The sequence below is a fragment of the Carica papaya genome, chromosome 3 (genome assembly GCF_054855325.1).
Source record: "Carica papaya isolate Zhongbai chromosome 3, ASM5485532v1, whole genome shotgun sequence".
Lineage (NCBI taxonomy): Eukaryota > Viridiplantae > Streptophyta > Magnoliopsida > Brassicales > Caricaceae > Carica > Carica papaya.
The window spans coordinates 20,677,062-20,697,493 of record NC_142311.1 but is presented as its reverse complement, the minus strand read 5'-3'; the positions used below and the strand labels follow the sequence as shown (position 1 = coordinate 20,697,493).

The window sequence follows — 20,432 nt, the reverse complement described above, 5'->3', positions numbered from 1 at the left end:
AGTAAGTTTTATGCCTATATAAAGGTCTTACTCCTTTGGTTGTAAACAAATCAATTCAAGTTAATAAAATTTCAAGTATTTTCAAGTTTGAGCTTTTAGTCATTGTGGTGCTCTTTGGGGAGATTTTTTCAACCATCTTGTTGAGTCAGGAATTAGTTATGTTTATCGAGTTAATCTTGTGGTGTCTTATCAATTCAATTTCTTGTTTCCTAATTATCTTAGTTTGCAATCACAAGTTGATTGTGGGTTAAGTAGAAAGGGTTTATTTAGGGAATTAAATTTTGTATGTTAAATTATATGTGTGGGTTTTGGATTACCATTTTCGATCCACGTTCTGCATCACCCTTTTCCAAATGATGCTTGTCCATAAGCACCAAAGATAGTGTGAAACTATCCTCCCAAATTTTAGGGCTGAGGTTCGTCATGTAATACTGATGTATTCTATATAATTTCAATCTTTATAGAGCTAAAAAAACTAACCTCCACATCTTCTTGCTTCTCTTAATGGTTGCAAGCATGGTGTAAGGCCACAGAAGGTCTACCAAAGGTGTCCATTCCCTGTAATCATGACCTAATGAGGCACTAATGGGTCTACAGCATATTGGTCTCTCTATTTAGTTAAATAGGCGATAAATCAATAATCCTAGATTAGTTAGATTTTTGTCATAGCTACTATACTGCTCATGGCCAATTTGTTTTCCTACTTTTTTATTGCTTTTTATTTATTTTCTTTTTTCTTATTTTGTGATGAAGTTAGAAGAAAAGAATGAGAATTATAACACCTCGAATCTTTGCACTTTAGCATATAGTCAAAACTCTATTAATTTGAGCCTAATGACCATTTTAAATTTCTAACAATAATTAACTTCTTTGTATTTTAAATTATTAATATTTCCGCATTTTAATTTTTAGCATATTTTATTTTACTAAATTTAGTATTTGTTTATTTAAAATATTTAAATTTGATTTTATCTTTAATTTATAATTATGAATTTTCAAAAAGATAAAATAAAATTAAATAAGAGATGGAAAAGAGAGAAAAGAAAGAAAAGAAAGAAAAAAAAAAGGAAAACCAAAAAGAGGAGAAGCCCTATACCAACCCTCATACCTCCCCCATGCCTTGCAGGTCCCACGATCACCCACTCCTCACCCACCTCTCAACCACCCACTTGGATGCTTGCCAAGTGGCCCACATCCAAGCTTTCTCCATGCCTATTTAAAGGCTCTCTTTTTCTCTTCTTCCCACACTTCATTTCTTCTTCCATTTTCACTTTCTAGAGATAGATTTTAGAGTGAAAAAGAAGAAATTTTAGAGAGATAAAGGAGCAAGAAAGGAGGAGAAAAGTCGAAGTTTCACAAGCTTGTTAAGGGATTTCTAGAAGCTCTTTCCTTCACTTCTAAAAAACTAAGTCGACTCGGTTATGGTAAGGAATTCTTTAGTATTTTCATCTACATTTCTAAATATTGTTTTTAGTTAATTATTTTGGTGAAATTGGAGATTTGTTGAAATGGATTTCTACGGCTGTTTTGGCTGTTAAATTTTTGGTATTTATTCATGATAAATGTGTTAGAATGATGATTTGAGATACATGTGGGATTGATCCTTTGTCTTACCCTTGGTATTGACAAAGAGGATTGTTTTAAGGAGCTCTGGCTTTAAAGAATACTTTGATGGCCAAATCTGGGTATAATAGGCCTTTGACCGAATATGTTAATGAGCCCCACCGGGTTTTGGAAGTGAAATATGGAAATTCTATGATTTAAGGCATAAATTTATGTGCTTGTTTGGTGACTAATTGCTTAAATATGATTATGTAAAGTGTAATACATGATAGTTGTACCATATGACTATGATGCATGAATATTTATAAGGGTTGATGCTTGTTTACGTATACGGTATTATTGTACATGATGGTTTGATGCATAAGTCTTTGTAGTGATTGATCATTGTTTAACCATGAAAATGTTGAGCATGATGCATGAAAATATGATGATTAGATATTGTATACGGGTTTGGCCCTTCGCCTCACCTTAGTAATAGAGAAGAGACTTATTCTAATGGGCTTTGGCTCAAGAGGATGACCCAAAGATTAAGCACAGTTAGAATGACTGTGACACCCTGTTCACCACCGCGCTGAATTTGTAACCGAAAACTCTTATTTATCCAACCCTTAAGGCCACATGAATTCATTTAAATTTATTTCGCAGCTTTATATCGTAATTCGTTATTTAAATTTATAATTTCAATTTTATGTTGATTTCGTTATTTTATTTAATTTTAATTTTTATTTAATTTTATCTATTACAATTATGTTTATTTTATTATTATTTTGATTTATTTTATAAATTATTTTTTTTATTAAAAATAATTTTAAGGAGAAAACAGAAAAAAGGGAGAAAAATCTTGCGGGAGAGGTTGGCCCGTGACCTGGTTGCGCACGTCCCATCCGCACGGGGCACAGGGCCAGTCTTGCACACGCGTCTTATCGCACATAGACAGGGCAGTCCGCATGTATCACATCGCATGCAGAAAGGGCCAAGCAACGTGTATTGTGCGTGTGCCGTTCACGCAGTAGGCTTGCATGTGCGTGTCTGGGGCCTGCGTGCAGTAGGGTAGGCTTGTGCCTACAGCGTGTGATCGGCCTTGTGAGGTGCACTGCTACCTCAGGCAGTGCGTCGTTGCCCCCTTAGGTGGCGTACGTTCCTTAGGCAGCGTGCCACTGCCAGGGGAGGAATTTTTCCTCTATTTTTTGTGATGTCGTCCCGTCGCGTCAAATCGATCATCTTCCACTTAGCTCTCTCTCTCTTCATTGAATTTCACCACTTGGCACAAATTCGACGATCTCCATTTTCTATAAATGGGGACCCTTTCTTCTATTTTCTCATCACTTCCATTCCATTCTTTCATCTTCCAAGAGTTTAGAGAGAGAGGGAGTGATATAGAGAGAGAATGAGAAAAGAAGAAGAAGAACGGTGTAGAAAAACTTCGAGGTTTTGGTAAGGAATTTGATATTTGTTTAAACATCTTAAGGAGTATTTCTAGAAAATTAAATTTATGAATATGTGTTTAGACGTTTTGCATGTTCCATGTTTAGTAGTTCCAATAAAGTAAATTGTTATTGATTTCAAGCATGCTTTGTGATTTTATTGACACTTGATGATTTGCGTGTAAATTAAATAATGTAAATCTTGTGATATTTGCCTGAATAATATATAAAAAAGAAAAAGAAAAAGAAAGAAAGAGAAGGGGAATGAGCCTGAATGGTCCGAGAAATATATGTATCTGTATTGACATGCATAATGCATCAAGTGTCTTGTTAGGCTTTTCATCTCTTAAAAGTATCTATTTTTCCCTCCCTCATCTGGTTTGGAAAGACGTGAGAGGACCACTACCTATAGATAACAGTGTACCCTCTGATAAGAGTCGTTGGTATGGTAGTGGTCATAGATTGTACCATAGTTTAACAAACTGAAAATGTGCCTGAGAAAATTGCCATTATCTGTATCTGATCTGGTCATTCAACGTGGATAGTTAGAAATCTGTATCTGCCCTTAGAGATGGAAGTTAGAATGACTTCGTGAAGTATGACACAAAAATCTGAGCATTTCATGATTTATTTGATTGTCTTTATTGTCAAGTATGATGTCTAATTTTTATTGTTATGACTATGACATGATGTTTTCTTTAATAAATAAAATTATTTTTATAAAGTAAGATAGGACCCTGACATGACTTGATGATAAGTATTTATGATATAATTATTCACCTTTAAAATCTTATGATGTTATTTAAATACTGTTTTTCTTACTGAGTATATGAAACTCACCCTTTTCATGCCCCCTCAGATGAGGAAGATAGTGAGGAACCGACCACTGACCTATCCCTTGAAATCTATGAGGATCCCATGGATCCACAACCCTTGAGTGCATTACTTATCCCGCACTCTGATGAGTCGAATCGCATAATGATAGAAGGGACCCTTTTATATTTTTAATATCTTGATATATTGTATTTTGCCACTTCTGGCCTCAGTTATGTGTGTGTGTAATTGGAACTCATATATTTTGATGAGAGATTCGTAATAATTTGCTCTGCTGCATACAATTTATCATGCACTCATAATCTATTTCTATATCTAGCATCCTTATGCCATACTTTGCATTTGGGATGTCACAATGACCCTATAGGCTAGATACGTGAAATAAGCCTTTCGGCCAGATACGTGAAATAACCCTTCGGCCAGATACGTAAATGAACCTCCAGGCCAAATATGAGAAATAGGTCTTCGGGTCAGATATGTTGTAGGATCCCCATCGGATTCGGAAATGATTTATTGAATATGTGTTTTGATGTTTTGCATGTTCCATGTTTAGTAGTTCTAATAAAGTGAATTGTTCTTTATTTCAAATATGCTGTAGAAAATGTTGTAATAAATTATGTATTTCTTATTCTCCATTATGTTACACAAAGTGGAATATTCCCAGTAGGTGATGTGGCATGGTAACAATTGAAATCTGTATCCCCCTTCCTCACATTCCGAAAAAGATGCCAATTTTCCTCTATAAAAAGCACCCTTTTGTGCCTGAAAGAAATAAGAGAGAAAAAAGGATAATTTCTTCACAAAAATATCCATTCATAAAACTCTTCTTGCTATCAGAGTGCCATTTCTGATTCAAGAGCTTCCTTTAGCTGAACTAGAATTCAAATGGCCATAGATGAGCTTAATTCCTCTCCTCTCGAAGTCTCTTCGGGTTCCTACCTCCCCGTGACTCGAAACTATAGCCTAGTTGAGCAAGCATCACCATTCATCACGGGGCACAAACTGAACTAACATAACTACCTTAAATGGTCAACTTCTATCTTACTGTTTATTCGCGATAAGGGCCGCGACGATTACCTCACAGGTGAAACTGTTCCTGCCACAACCAGCAACCCAAGTTTCCGCGTTTGAAAAATAGAGAATAGTATGGTAATGTTGTGGCTTATTAAATCAATGGTGCCCGACATTGGTGAAAACTTCATGTTGTATGAAACAACTAAAGAAATATGAGAAGTGGTTCGTGAATTGTACTCTAGCAAAGATAATGTCCCTGCCATCTTTGAGGTGGAGTTGGCTCTCCATAAGCTATATCAGGGTGAGCTTTGTGTTACTCAGTACTTTAGTTTACTAACCCGAAGTTGGCGGCAACTGGATACCTTTGAGGAGCATCAATGGAGTTGTTCAAAAGATGCTAGGACATTCAAACTCTTTGTAGAGAAGAAAAGAATTTTTAAATTCTTGATGGGGCTCAACAAAAGTCTGGATGAGGTTCGTGCCACTACCTAACATCCAAGAAGTGTTCGCTGAAATTCGGAGAGAAGAGAGCAGGAGGTGGGTGATGATGGGAGAAGCTCGGCCTATCTACTCTGCCGAAAGTGCCTCAGCACTCACCACGCGGTCTTACTACTGTGGAAAGAAGGGAAGGCCATATTGTTATCACCACAGGAAACTTGACCATGTCCACGAGAAATACTGGAAGTTGCACAGAAAACCTAGCGAGAATAAGGCCGAAAGAACAGAGAGCAATTGAGACCGTCAAAGAAATATTACTGCTTCCACTATTGAAGAAAATATTGCAGAAAATAGTCCGTTCAATGCTGCACAAATGGAGGTCTTTCAACAATTATTCAAATAGAATTGTTTACCTACTCAGCCCATGCGTGCTTCGATGGCACAAAAAGGTAAAGCAATAACTGGTTTGATAGCATGTTCGTCAAAACAGGACACATGGGTGGTTGATTCTAGAGCACCAAAAAATATGACGGATAATGCGTCCGTATTTCAGAATTACAAAACATCAGATGGGGGTTTCACAATTCTAATTGTAGACGGGTCAATCTCCAGAGTGGTTGGAACTGGTTCCATTGTTTTAACACCATAGTTGATCCTTCATTCATTGCTTTATATACCAAAATTGGACTACAATTTACTATCGGTTAGAAAAATTTCTGGTGATCTAAACTGTGTTGCTAAATTTGGTTAAAAAATGTGTGAATTTCAGGACTTGGAATCAGGGAGGACGATCTGCAATGCTAGGATGCGCTCAGGCTTGTATCTCCTTCAAACAGACCCTTCTGAAAGACAAGCTTAAACAGTAGTGTGTACAAACTTTGTTTCTGTGAGTCAATCAAATAATGATCATGACATCATATTACGGCATTATCGCTTAGGTCATCCAAACTTTTGTATCTACAAAAGATGTTTCCTTTGTTGTTTAAGAATAAAAATCCACTTTTGTTTCAATATGAAGTATGTCAAATCTCTAAACATAGTCAAAACTCTTTTGCAAGTTTTTCATATAAGCCTTCCAAACCTTTGCATTAATTCACAGTGATGTTTGGGGACCTTTCAGGGTCACTGACATATCCAAAAATAAGTGGTTTGTATCCTTTATTGATGATCACACTAGAATTACTTGGGTCTTTCTAATAAAAGAAAAATTCGAAGTAGGAGCCATTTTCAAAAGATTCAGTACTATGATCCAAATCAAATTTCATACCACTATACAGGTACTTAAAACTGATAATGCCTGTGAATATTTTGAAACCACTCTTGGGAAATACTTTAAGAAACATGGCATTACTCGCCAAAGTTCTTGTGTATACACCCCTCAGCAAAATGACATACCCGAACGAAAAAACAGACATAATCTTGAAGTTGCCAGATCCATTATGTTCACTACCCATGTTCCTAAGTTTCTTTTGGGAGAGGCAATACTCAATGCGACTTATTTGATAAACCGAATGCCTTCCCGTATTTTGTATTTTCAAACACCCTATGATCTTCTCTCTCAGAACTTTCCTGATTCACATATCTTACATTCACTGCCACTTGAAGTTTTCGGGTGTTCTGCCTTCGTTCATATCCACTCACATATTCGGAAAAAACTTGACCCAAGAGCCCTTAAGTGTATCTTTATCGGATACTCATCGAATAAAAAAGGATACAAATAATTCTTTTTAGATACGCGATGATTCTATAATATAATGGATGTTACTTTTTTTGAGAACTAGCCTTTTTATCCCACTATTGATATTCAGGGAGAACATTCTACTCAGGAATATCAAGTGTGGGATGTCAGCATCCCTTCCATCTACCCATAAAATTCACCTCCTCTAGAGTCTGATCTTGAACCAGAACCTGTAGCAGAAACTGAGTGTACACTACCTATAGTAAATGAGCTACGTGTCTATACTAGAAGGAACAAAGTTCGTGAGGAACAAGTATTGAAACCAACTAAGACTTGCCTTGAATCCGTACCACTCTAATGGTTCAGGAATCTACAGATAATGAGGTATTTGTTACTGACTCTGCTACTGATATTAACTTACATATTACTATGAGAAAAGGTACCAGATTATGCACAAAATATCCCATACAAGATTATGTATCATTCGACAATCTATCTCTGAAACATCATGCATTTGTGAGCAAACTAGACAAGAGTTCTCCAGAACTAAAGACAGTCCACGAAGCTCTTCAAATACCATAGTGGAGAACAATTATTCAAGAAGAGATTAGCGCTCTGGAGAAAAATGGGACATGGGAATTGTCTGAGCTATATCTATGGAAACAACCAGTTAGGTGTAAATGGGAGTGTAAATTGACTTAAAGCACGCCTTTAATCAGTCCTATGGTATAGAATATTAAGAGACCTTTGCTCCAGTTGCCAAGCATAACATAATACTGATACTACTCTCTCTTGTATCAAATCTTGATTGGCCCCTTTATCAACAGGATGTAAAAAATACATTTCTGAATGGTGATCTCGAAGAAGAAGTGTACATGGATATCCCACAAAGTTTGGAAATAGAAGATCAGTCTCACAAGGTTTACATACTCAAAAAATCGATGTATAGACTCAAGCAATCCCCAAGAGCTTGGTTTCACAGATTCATAAGGGCTGTAAAACATATTGGGTATGAGCAATGTCAATCAGATCACACTTTATTTGTCAAAAATTATATCTCAGGTAAAAGATCAATTCTAATTATGTATGTAGATGATATTATCCTCACAGGACATCATATTGAGGAAATTCGAAGACTTAAAGAGTTTCTAGCCAAGGAATTCGAAATTAAAGATCTTGAAATACTCAAGTACTTCCTAGGTATGGAAATTTCCCGATTTAAGAAAGGAATTTATATTTCACAACGGAAATATATCCCGGGTCTCCTGAAGGAAACAGGTATGCTTGATTATAAATCTGCATATATGGCTACGGATCCAACAATGAAACTCGGATTACAAAATGTGAGAAGGTTGTTGACAAAGAGAGGTATCAGAAACTGGTCAGGAAACTAATATATCTGGCACACCCAAGACCAGACATCAGCTTTGCAGTCAGTACAGTAAGTCAGTTCATGAATAAATCGTAAAAAATGTATATGAAGGCCGTGTACAGAATTTTGAGGTACCTAAAAAAGACACCGAGTCAAGGGCTATTTTTCTAAAAGAAAATAAATAAGGATATTGAAGTCTTTACTGATGTTGATTGGGCAGGGTCGATAACTGACAGGAGATAAACTTCTGGCTGCTGCACATATGTGTGGGGAAATTTGGTCACATGGCACAGAAAGAAGTAGTTTGTAGTATCTTGTAGCAATGCAGAATCTGAATTTCGAGCACTTGCCCATGGAATTTGTGAAGGGATATGGTTGAGAAGAATACTACTAGAATTAAAGGTACCTATTGATCTTATATGAAAGTGTGGTGTGACAATCAATCAATAATCAACATGGCTAAGAACCCAGTACACCATGACAGGACCAAGCATGTAGAGATAGATTGATATTTCATCAAAGAAAAGATTGAAGATGGAACCATAACTCTTATACACATCCCTATTAATCAACAAGTTGCTGACATCCTAACAAGGCACTATCAAAACATATATTTGATAATATTGTATCCAATCTAAGTTTACTCAATATATATATGTAAACTAGATTGAGGGAGAGTGTAGAAAATGTTGTAATAAATTAGGTATTTCTTATTCTCCATTATGTTACACATAGTGGAATATTTCCAGTAGGTGAGGTGGTATGGTAACAACCGAAATTTATTATCCCCCTTTCTCAAATTCCAGAAAAGATGTCAATTTTCCTCTATAAAAAGCACCCTTTTGTGCCTGAAAGAAATAAGAGAGAGAAAAGGAGAATTTCTTCACAAAAATCTCCATTCACAAAAATCTTCACATGCTATGTTATTTTATTGACACTTGATGATTTGCATGTAAATCAAATAATGTGAATTTAGTGATATTTGCCTGAAAAATATAAAAAAAAAAAGAAAAAAAAGGGGAATGAGGCCAGAGAAATATATGTATCTACATTAACATGCATAATTCATCAAATATCTCGTTAGGCTTTTTATCTCTGAGGGGCATCCGTTTTTTCTTCCCCCATCTAGTTTGGAAAGACGTGAGAGGACTGCTCCTTGAGGATGATGGCGTACCCTCTAATGAGAGTGGTGATGCAAATATCTGTTAGGGGTCACCTTTGGCTAAGTACTGTTATGACTATAGAATATCTTATAGGACCACAGTGATTGGTACGACCGTAGTCATAGATCGTACCATTGTTTGGCAAGTCGAAAATGTGCCTGAGCAAATTACCGTTATCCGTATCTGATTTGTTCATTATACATGGGTAGTTAAAAATCCATATTTGCCCTCAAAGATGGAAGTCAGAACGATTTTGCGAAGTATGACACAAAAATCTGAGCATTTCATGAATTATTTGATTTTCTCTATTGTCAAATATAATGTTTGATTTTGATTATTGTGACTATGACACGATGTTTTCTTTAATAAAAAAAATTATTTTCATAAAGTAAGATGGGACCCTGACGTGACCTGATGATAAATATTTATGATATAGTTATTCACCTTTAAAATTTTAGGTTATTATTTAAATATTGTTTTCCTTACTGAGTATATGGAACTCACCCTTTCCATACCCCTAGATGTAGTGAGGAATCGACCGCTGACCTATCCCTTGAAGTTTATGAGGATCCCGTGGATCCATAACCCTTGCGTGCGTGACTTGTCCCGCACTCTAATGAGTTTAATCGCATAATGATATAAGTGACCATTTTGTATTTTTAGTATCTTGATATTTGTATTTTGCCACTTATAGCCTCAGTTATGTATATATATAATTGGAACTCATATATTTTTGTGAGAGATTTGTAATAATTTGCTCCGTTGTACATAATTTTATTATGCACTCGTAATCTATTTCTGTATTTAGCACCCTTATACCTTACTTTGCATTTGGGATGTCACAATAAACCTACAAGCTGGATACGTGAAATGAGCCTTTTGCTCTAATACGTGAATGAGCCTTCTGGCCAAATATGTGAATTGCCTCCAAGCCAAATATGGGTCTTCAGGTTAGATGTGTTGTAGGATCCTTATCGAATTCGAAAATGATTGTATTGAATATGTGTCATCAAATGGAAAGATTATGGAATTTGTTGTGAACATGAAATAAACAGGTGAAAAGAATGAAAAATCTGTTCGACTATTATCTCTTAGGGATTTCTATTTCTCCCTGTTTTGAAAAAGTATTGGTGAACCGCTCCCTATGATGATCAACCATGCCTCTAACAAGAGAGGATACGCATTAGGTACATGTAGGGCCACAGTGGTGAAGTACAACTATGGTTATAGTTTAGATGGGAAAATGAGAATGGTCTGGGAATGAGTTAGTGATTCATAGTGGTATCATGGGATCCCCTCTACTCTTAGTGGATATATGCTGTAACGATTTCATATGGAGGTCGGTAAAAGACTTAATAAAACATACATATGGTTAAGGATACTATTCAACACTCTATGACTTGTCCGATGGTTCTTCTGTTTACTGTGTACGTTGTTCGTACTAGTTGAATCTCTATGATGATTTATATGATAGTTCTTCTGTTTACTAAATATGTTACTCGTACTAGTTGAATCTCTAGGATGATTTGTACGATGGTTTTTCTGTTTACTGAGTATATTGTTTGTACTAGTTGAATCTCTATGATGATTTGTATGATGGTTCTTCTATTTACTGAGTGTGCTATTTGTATTAGTTGAATCTCCATGATGATTTATATGATGGTTTTTTTGTTTACGGAGTGTACTGTTTGTTTAATTTCTATTGGATATTTGATACATTTGGGCATGTCATAACTTTGTTAAATAATAATGCTCATAACTTTGTTATGTAACTGTTACACTAGATTTCCTTAATAAAGATAAAAGTGCTTTAAGAATTATTAAATATCTCCATCCCACGACAGTTTTCTAAGGTAAGAGGTACATAAAGTATTATTCAAGTTATTTACTTTTTAAACCTTAGTCATGTGGTTTATATATTATTTCCCATACTAATTTTGCATGGAACTCACGCCTAATCTGTGCCCCCCAAATGATATGGAAGTTGAGGATTTACTCCCCGAGTTGTCTCTTGAAGTTTGTTTAGAACCATTCCGCACTTTTGTATTCAATTATTTAAGATTCCCAAATTATGGTTGTTGATGTAAGTTCTTAAAACTTAGTTTGTTATGTAAGGAATTTCTATTTTTTGCTTCAATGTCAAAAATTATTTTTAGCACTCGTAACTACTAAAGTAGTTTGCTCCCTTATACCCATTAGGTATTTGGGATGTTAGAAATGGTATCTGAGCCTGATATTAGGAAAAATCCCTTACACTAAAATCTATAGTTTAGATTTATAGAAAATCTTAAAAAAATTCTTAGAATTATAAATGACGTTTTTTTTTCTACTCATCAAGCTTGTTGTCTCCCTTATGGAAGATTAATGACTCGAGGGAGACCACTCGTAGAACGCCTTGAGTCCCAAGACACTCCAATTAGCACTGAGTTTATTAAGTTATTCCAAGGCACCCAGGGTTTGACCGCTGCTGTAGGTCATAGCCAAAACCAGCCACCCCCTTGCCAATGATTTTCATCATGTAGACAGTATCATTTCACAAAACATATATGAGTTTAGGAGACTAAACCCTCCCTCATTTGATAGTGAACCCGATCCTTTTGCTGCAGAAGCTTGAATTCTGTAAATAATTTTTTTTTCCTATTTTAGGCCTAACTGAGGAACAAAAGCTCCCTCTAGCTGTCGAGCATTGGTGGCGGCTTAAGGATTATGTCTTGCCCAATCCTACCACCTAGGATATTTTATGGATGCCTTTCTAGAGAACTTCTTCCCAGTTTATGTTTGGGGAATATTTAGAAGAGAACCAACCTAGGAGAACCTATGATGCGGGAGAGAATGGGGAGGATCGAATCTACTCTTGAAACCCACTCAACGTATGCAATACCAAAACAATAACCACCTATAATTAAACCCTTCCCTCTAATTGAATCTACAATCCTAAAGGAAAGTAAAAACAAAGACTGAGAAAATAAAACAAGGAAAAGAAAAATGTCACGGACTTACTGATAAATTGGTCCCTACTCCTTGGCTCAACAAGACTTCTGAAGACTCCTACTTCCCGAAGAACTTGAAAAAGCTCATTTTAGCAAAAATACTAAAAGAAAAAAAGTCAAAGCTCTCAAGAATTCTCAAAATTTATTCTCAAAGGTTGTGTTTAAATCCTAGGGAAAAAAGTCTATTTATAACCTTTTTCGGACAATTTAGATGAGTACAAAATCTTGAGATAATTAATAAAATAATAACTTAAATAAAATTCTATCTTGATCTAAGATAAATATATAATAAAATAATTATTTTATCCCAAATAAATTAATTAAATAATCCTTAGGGACAGAGTTATAATTAAAATATTAATTAAAAAAACTCGTATTTATCCCATGTGAATTCCATATTAAACACATGTGAAAATCACGTTAAAATAATAGGATAAATAATTAAGATTAAAAATATAACAAAATAATAGCTTAGAATAATATCAAGATTAAAATATTATATCATTAATTCTTAATTCAAATAATAATAATAAAATATTAAAGTGATAATTACCATGTGAATTTTGTAAATTTTGGGCTAAAAAATCACATGGGCCATGTGAAGAAAAAAGTCCAAAAGCTTACCACTAGAAATACCTCAACCAAACGGGCTAGGGAAGCCCGCATGTGCACGCGCAGCTTTAAGCTGGGCTTGCGCGCACGCCACCTTTGGGCCTCACGGGTCCGTGGCCCGCATGGGTTCCTCCTAAGCTGGGCTCATGGATGTTGCTGAGCCAGGCTATTGGGACGAGCTGTTGGGTCGGTTTGCTGGACCAAGTGTTAGGCCCAGTTTTTCCTCCCTCAGTTGCAGATCCACCAGATCAAGCCTCGGGATGTGGGCCAACCTACGAGCCTTCCCGATGGGCATTGATCGGCCCACCTATAGGGGCGTGCGACATGGGCCACACGTTCTAGTCTTGATGGCATCGATGATCCATCTTACTCGATCTAAGCTTGCACAAACTATATCTTTGGGCTTCATGGGATTGGATCTTCTCATTGAATCTCAACTCCATTTCCTTGGTCCAAGCTTCTCCCGGGCCTTATTTCTAAATCGGTGCAAAATCTGATTGTTGCCTCCCGAGTAACTGGAACCCCCTCCTGAGGTTACATCAACCTATGAATCATAGGAGAATGTAAGCACAAGATTGGACCTCCAAGAGAAAGTGAGGAGTTGTGATGGTACGTGTGGGAAGTAGATAACCATCATATTCGAGGTTAGTAGTACATTATGATAAAGAGTTTAGACAAAATTCCTAAATTAATCCATCCTCCTTTTTGAAAGGAGAAAAGAGATGACCACTTTGGGTTAAGCATTCACATTTTCTCATTTAGGAAAGACCTTAAATTTTTTCGAAGCATTAAAACAATATGTTCAAGATCTGTTTGTAATAGCTTGAACCCCAATTTTGGTGGGTACGGATGTTAGCACAATATTGTCAGCTAGTGAAACTATACTTTAATACATATCCCTTGTTACAGAATAATTATTTCTTTACAAATAGTTGAGACATCTAAATTAATTTACATATCTAAAATAGAAATTAATAAGGTTTTCTTCACCATCTTCTATTAGTCTTAAACTTGTTTCTCATCTCATCTGACCTGGATGGGGGGTGAGTTGGGGTGAGTTTCATGAGCTAAGCAAGAAAAAAAATTCTATAACAGAGACTTATGAACACACATTCACTCAATATATAAAATATAATAATATTTATAATCAAAAAAATATTAAACAAATTATTACAATCAAAATATACAACAAAACAGATCGTCACACAAAGCATATTCTAATCATCACTCTTCTGATCTAATTCTTGTTCTCATTTCAAATTACAGGATTCACAGATTCGTCAAACCAAAAAATCCACATATCACTCCACTTAGATTTATAATTTCACATTATTTTGTTTTTTCGAAGCTTATTTCGGTTACCATCGTGCGATGCTTGTTATATCGCTATCGAGGAGAGGCGAAAATGATCCCCCCATCGCATGGATAGAACACACAATCTAACATTGACCGTAATAGTTACATTTGTTAGGTGATCCACACGCTCACCAATACGTATCTATGTCTGAACTAAGTTTCAAATAACTATCCATGTGCATGTTCACCATACCCGCTGAACTTCAGCCACACATGCACCCTCCCCTCCTCGATTCACAATTAATAAATTAGATGTCTTATTTATTCTTCATCGTTTTCATATTTCATTATCAAAGGTTTCTCCCCTTCTTCTATCTACTTGCTACACACCTTATTTCCAAATTTACCTAATTTCCTTATTTCTAGAACTATTTCATATATTTACCTTGCTATGGCTTATTCAATCTATTTCTCTAACTAACTTACACTTCTCCATTTCTTTGGTGTTTATTTTCCAGATCTATTCAACTTATTCAGTTTTTTATTTAAAAATATAAAATCTATATTACTTTAAAACTTCTACACACAATTAAATACAAATACACACACACACATATAATATACGATATCATCACGCAGATCAGAGCGATATATTTTAAACCACTTTTTGAATCATCCTATACCAGATCACACAGCAAGCATAGGATCCTTAGATTCCTCGCATAACTCTACCAGATTACATAACAAGTACAATGCACGGTGCATCTGCACTAGATCACACAACAAATGCATTGCACTCAAATTTCATATGTACACACACTGGTTATATATTTCACACGCATAACATAAGCACACACGTATTAGTACACACACATATATTACAATACAAACATGTATTCTCACTACATGTCTCACACAGAATGTATATCTATATTCACACATAATTTCTATCGATACTACATACACACATTTATAGTTAAATACATATACACAATCACACACAATAAACCATACGTAACTATTCATGTATTTGTTCTCATCAGTTCTGTTCTCAACAATTAATATCTATACAAAACATACACATACATAATTTAAACATATTTATATTTACACACATCATTTATAATTTATAAGCACAATATTATGTTTCCATCCGGAATACACCTAATTCTTACCTACGATGAGATTGGAAAAGCTTTAGGTATCCTTTCTGACTCGATCTATAATCCTCTCAGAAATTCGGATACTGTTGGTATAATTTTCCTCATTTATAATGAAAATACACATTAATTTACGAATAATTTTAGAAACCATATAACGCAAAATGAGGAACAGATTTTACCTTGGGACATGCGATCCCAATCGCCAACATCACCATATGCTACCACACGCGTGTCACAAAAAATGCCACACACCGATGCCGGGATCAATGCACATCGCTGCGTACGACATACTAATAGAAGATCTAGTCGCCACGCTTCCTTTTTTCTTCCCTTTTTTTCTTTCCTTTTTTTCCTTTTTTTTTTCTTTTTTCTCTTTTTTTTTTCTTTTCTCTCTTTTCTTCCCCGCGACTACTTTTTCTCTCCTCTACCGTGAACCATGACCACTACTCGCTCTCTCTATGGTTGCACATAAATCCTTCCTCTACAACGCATATGAACTTCTTCTCTAGCAAGTGCACCATGCGCGGAGCCCCTCGATTCAGTCTGCTGCTCTCTCTTCTCTTTCTTCTTCATTTTCTTCTTCTTCTTCTTTCTCTTCCTTTTCCTTTCTTCTTCCTCGTCTTCTTCTTCTTCTTTCTCTTTCTACCAAACCACATCTCTTCTCTCTTTTTCCTCTTTTTCTCTCTCTAACCAATAGAAATTACTCTCCTATTTCTTTCTCTTTCGATCGTGACGTCGTACAAAACTACGACCCATCTTTCTCGGTCTTCGACACTGCTCGACCTTCTCTCTCCTCTCACAATCACATCTCTCTCTCCTTGCTCTCTCCTATCTTTCTTCTTTTTTTCCTTTCTTTTTTTTTATTTAATTACATATATATACATATATATATTATGGTCATGTGTTTCTTTCTTTTGTTCCTAGAGTGCACCTCTGGTTTCTTCTTTTCTTTATTTTTAATTATTTTTCTTTTTTTATTTACAATTAGTTGTATATATATATTTTATTTTTTTTTTCTTTTGTACCAGCTAGTCACTAGCTGGGTATTACACTATTCAACCATACTTGGTAAAAACGTATATATATATATATATATAATAAAAGAAAGAACACAATCTTTTATCCAACATCCTAAAAGATCAACTATTAACAAATTAGTGATCTGAATTAACCCCAAACCTTCAACAATCATTAGCCATAATGATATGTTCCCAACTCATAATTGAACTTTTGAAGAAAATAGAATATCTGACTTGGATTCTCTATAAAGGACCTTACTCCTCCTAAATTAAATACTTAATGAAAGTATTTCTGGCAACATTTTCTAATAATAAGACCTTTGGTGTGACAACTTGTGCATATATTTTACTTACTCCCTAGTTAGAATGTAAAAGTACATGTTACGCAAATAAATCAAGACGGATCCTCTAAGTAGACACAATCATAATTAAATACATAAAGAATACTTCTTCAAATTAGGCAGCATAAAATAGTAATACGACAAACTCACAATTTATATCTTAGGGCCTTACTTAAGGATAAGTCACTTGAAGCCTTGGGAGACCAAGGATGTAGTACGTAGCCCTAGAAAGATTGAAATAGGTAGAGAATATAATCAACCTTAAATAAGTTATTATTGGATCGAACTAAAGAGAAGTGAAAAAGAGTCTTAAAAACCTTTATAGATATATCGTATCAAGTCCATAGATAATACTTTAACGTTAGAAAATTACCACACTAAACATAGTTTTGAATTCCAAACCTTTAAAGACAACGTGTATATTGATGTAATTAGAGAGTATAAAGGAATATATTCCACATAATCTTGTATTAATTTTCAAAAGTTAGAAAGTAAATAAAATAATTTGGATGCATGAATTTTGAAAGACACCCTCCCATCAATTATACCTTAGGTGTGTTAGAAAAGAAGAAATGCAAGATCAGTTTTCCAAATTCTTTTAAAAACTTTTTCAAATTTGGAGGACCAAATTTTTAAAGGTGCGAGGATTGTAACACCCCGAATCTTTGCACTTTAGTGTATAGTCAAAACTCTATTAATTTGGACATAATGACCATTTTAAATTTCTAACAGTAATTAACTTCTTTATATTTTAAATTATTAATATTTTCACATTTTAATTTTTATCATGTTTTATTTTATTAAATTTGGTTTTTGTTTATTTAAAATATTTAAATGTGATTTTATCTTTAATTTATAAGTACAAATTTTTAAAAAGATAAAATAAAATTCAATAAGAGATGGAAAAGAGAGAAAAGAAAGACTAAGTCAGCTCAGTTACGATAAAGGATTTTTGGTATTTTCATCTACATTTCTAAGTGCTCTTTTTAGTTAAATAATTTGGTGAAATTGGAGATTTGTTGAAATGGATTTCTATGCTTACTTTGGTGGTTAAATTTTTGGTATCTATTCATGATAAATTTTAGAATGATGATTTGGGATACATATGGGATTAACCCTTTGTCTTACACTTGGTAATGATAAAGATGGTTGTTCTAAGGAGCTCCGGCTTTAAAGAATACCCCGACGGTCGAATCCAGATATAATGGGCCTTTGGCCAAATATGTTAATGAGCCCCACTGGGTTCTGAAAGTGAAATACGAAAAATCTATGATTTAAGGCATAAATTTATGTGATTGTTTGGTGACTAATTACTTACATATGACTATTCAAAGCGTAATACATGATATTTGTACCATATGACTACGCATATGGTATTATTTTACATGATGGTTTGATGCATAAGTCTTTACGATGATTGATCATTGTTTAACCATGAAAATATAATGATTGGATATTGCATGCAGGTTTTGTAATTTACTTTACCTTGGTAATAATAAAAAGAGTTATTCTAGTGATCTTTGGCTCAAGATGATGACCCAAAGTTTAAGCCTAGATGGAATGAGCCTTGGAGCCGGATACGTGGAATGAGCCTTTGGAGCGGATACTGAAATGAGCTTTCGGGTCAGATACATGAAATTAGCCTCCGGGCTGAATTTAAAAATTAGGCCTTTCAGTCAGATATGTTGTAGGATCCCTATCAGATTTGGAAATGGTTGTATTGAACATGTAACATGGAAATGGAAATAATATGGAATTTGTTGTGAACATGAAATAAATAAGTGAAAAGAATTAAAAATCCATTCGACTCTTATCTCCTAGGAGTTTCTGTTTCTCCATCATCTAAAAAAATGTTGGTAAACTACTCCCTATGATAATCGGCAGTACCTTTAGTGAGAGAGGATATGTGTTAGGTACATGTAGGGCCCTAGTGGCAAAGTTTGGTCGTAGTTATAATTTAGATGGGAAAATGAAAATGGCCTAGGAATGGGTCAGTAATTCACAACGGTATCTTGGAATCTCCTCTTCCCTTAGTTGATATATGTTGTAACAGCTTTGCGTGGAGGTCCGCAAAGACTTAATAAATTATACATTGGTTAAGGATACTATTTGTAACTCTATGATGATTTGTATGATGGTTCTTCTATTTACTGTGTATGTTGCTCGTACTAGTTGAATCTCTATGATGATTTGTATGATGGTTCTTCTATTTATTGAATATGATGCTTGTACTAGTTGAATCTCTATGATGATTTGTATGATGGTTCTTCTATTTACAGAGTGTGTTATTTGTTTGATTTCTAGTAGATATTTGATATGTTCGAGTATGCTAAATGTGATATAGCATGCCTGTTTAGATATTGAATAATGCTCCTCATATCTTGGTTATGTAATTGTTTCACCGAATTTCCTTAATAAAGACAAAAGAGTTTTTCTGAATAATTAAATATCTTCATCCCGCAACGGTTCTTCGAGGTAAGAGATACATAAAATATTATTATTCAAGTTGTTTACTTTTTAAACCTTAGACATGTTGTTTAAATATTGTTTTCCTTACTGAGTTTACATGGGACTCACCCCTAATCTGTGCCCCGCAGATGATGTGAAGTTGAGGATTTGCTCCCTGAGTTGTTTCTTGAAGTTTGTTTAGAACCATTCACGGGTCCTTGGTAATTCTTGAGGATGTAATTTGAGTGTAATAATTATTCTGTAAGGACCCCACTTTTATATTCAATTATTTAAGATTGCCAAATTATGACCTTTGATATAAGTTCTTAAAACTTAGTTTGTTCTATAAGGGATTTCTATTTTCTGGTTCAATGTCAAAAATTATTTTTAGCATTCGTAACTACTTCAATAGTTCTCTCTTATACTAATTAGGTATTTGGGATGTTACAGGAGTGTATGCAGAATGTCTCATGATGAATTGTATGAAAAGTTTCTAACTAAATTCATTAATCTTTCAAAAATTCTGTCTTCTTTCTCCCCTACTTTTTTCATTATCCTTCTATCTTCATCCTATTCTTCTCCTTCCTCCTCTCTGTTAAATGTCTAAGGAGCCTAAAATGACTTCCTTAACTTGATCATTTTCTTTTTTGATTCAATATATGTATGAGATTACTGATGTCACAAGAAGTCAAAATCTTGTTTTATGTTAGAAAACACATATTCTTTAACTTCTACTGACAATAATGGAACTTCAATTTACTAAAGATGCTTCCTTTAATCTTAGAGATCCCTCCTGTGCTGCCTTATTCTTTTTTACTCTGCTAGACCCTACCTTGCAGAATTCTTTTTTTGATTTGGTACCAAATAGCTCTTTGGGAAGCATTCCTGGTACATATATAGGAATGCTTCAAATTGCTATTGAGAACCTTTGAAGTCACCCATAGGCTCTTGCTTATAACAATCTTGTACAATCACATATTTAAGTTCTGGTTATGGCTTGAGATGTGGAATTTAGGGTTTATGACTCGTTAGAGAGAATTTACCTATCTTTGGAGTTAAGGTACTAGCAACTTGTTT

General features: G+C 34.7%; 1 long non-coding RNA gene across 1 annotated transcript in view; it reads left to right on the top strand.

The window, feature by feature from the left end:
- The window catches only part of LOC148266823 (uncharacterized), an 87,436-nt gene extending 67,709 nt beyond the window's left edge, over positions 1-19,727 (top strand). Inside the window, exon 3 of the long non-coding RNA XR_015817926.1 lies at positions 19,505-19,727. This is a non-coding gene — a long non-coding RNA (uncharacterized LOC148266823). The remainder of the gene's footprint in view (positions 1-19,504) is intronic.
- The last annotated feature ends 705 nt before the right edge of the window (positions 19,728-20,432 follow it).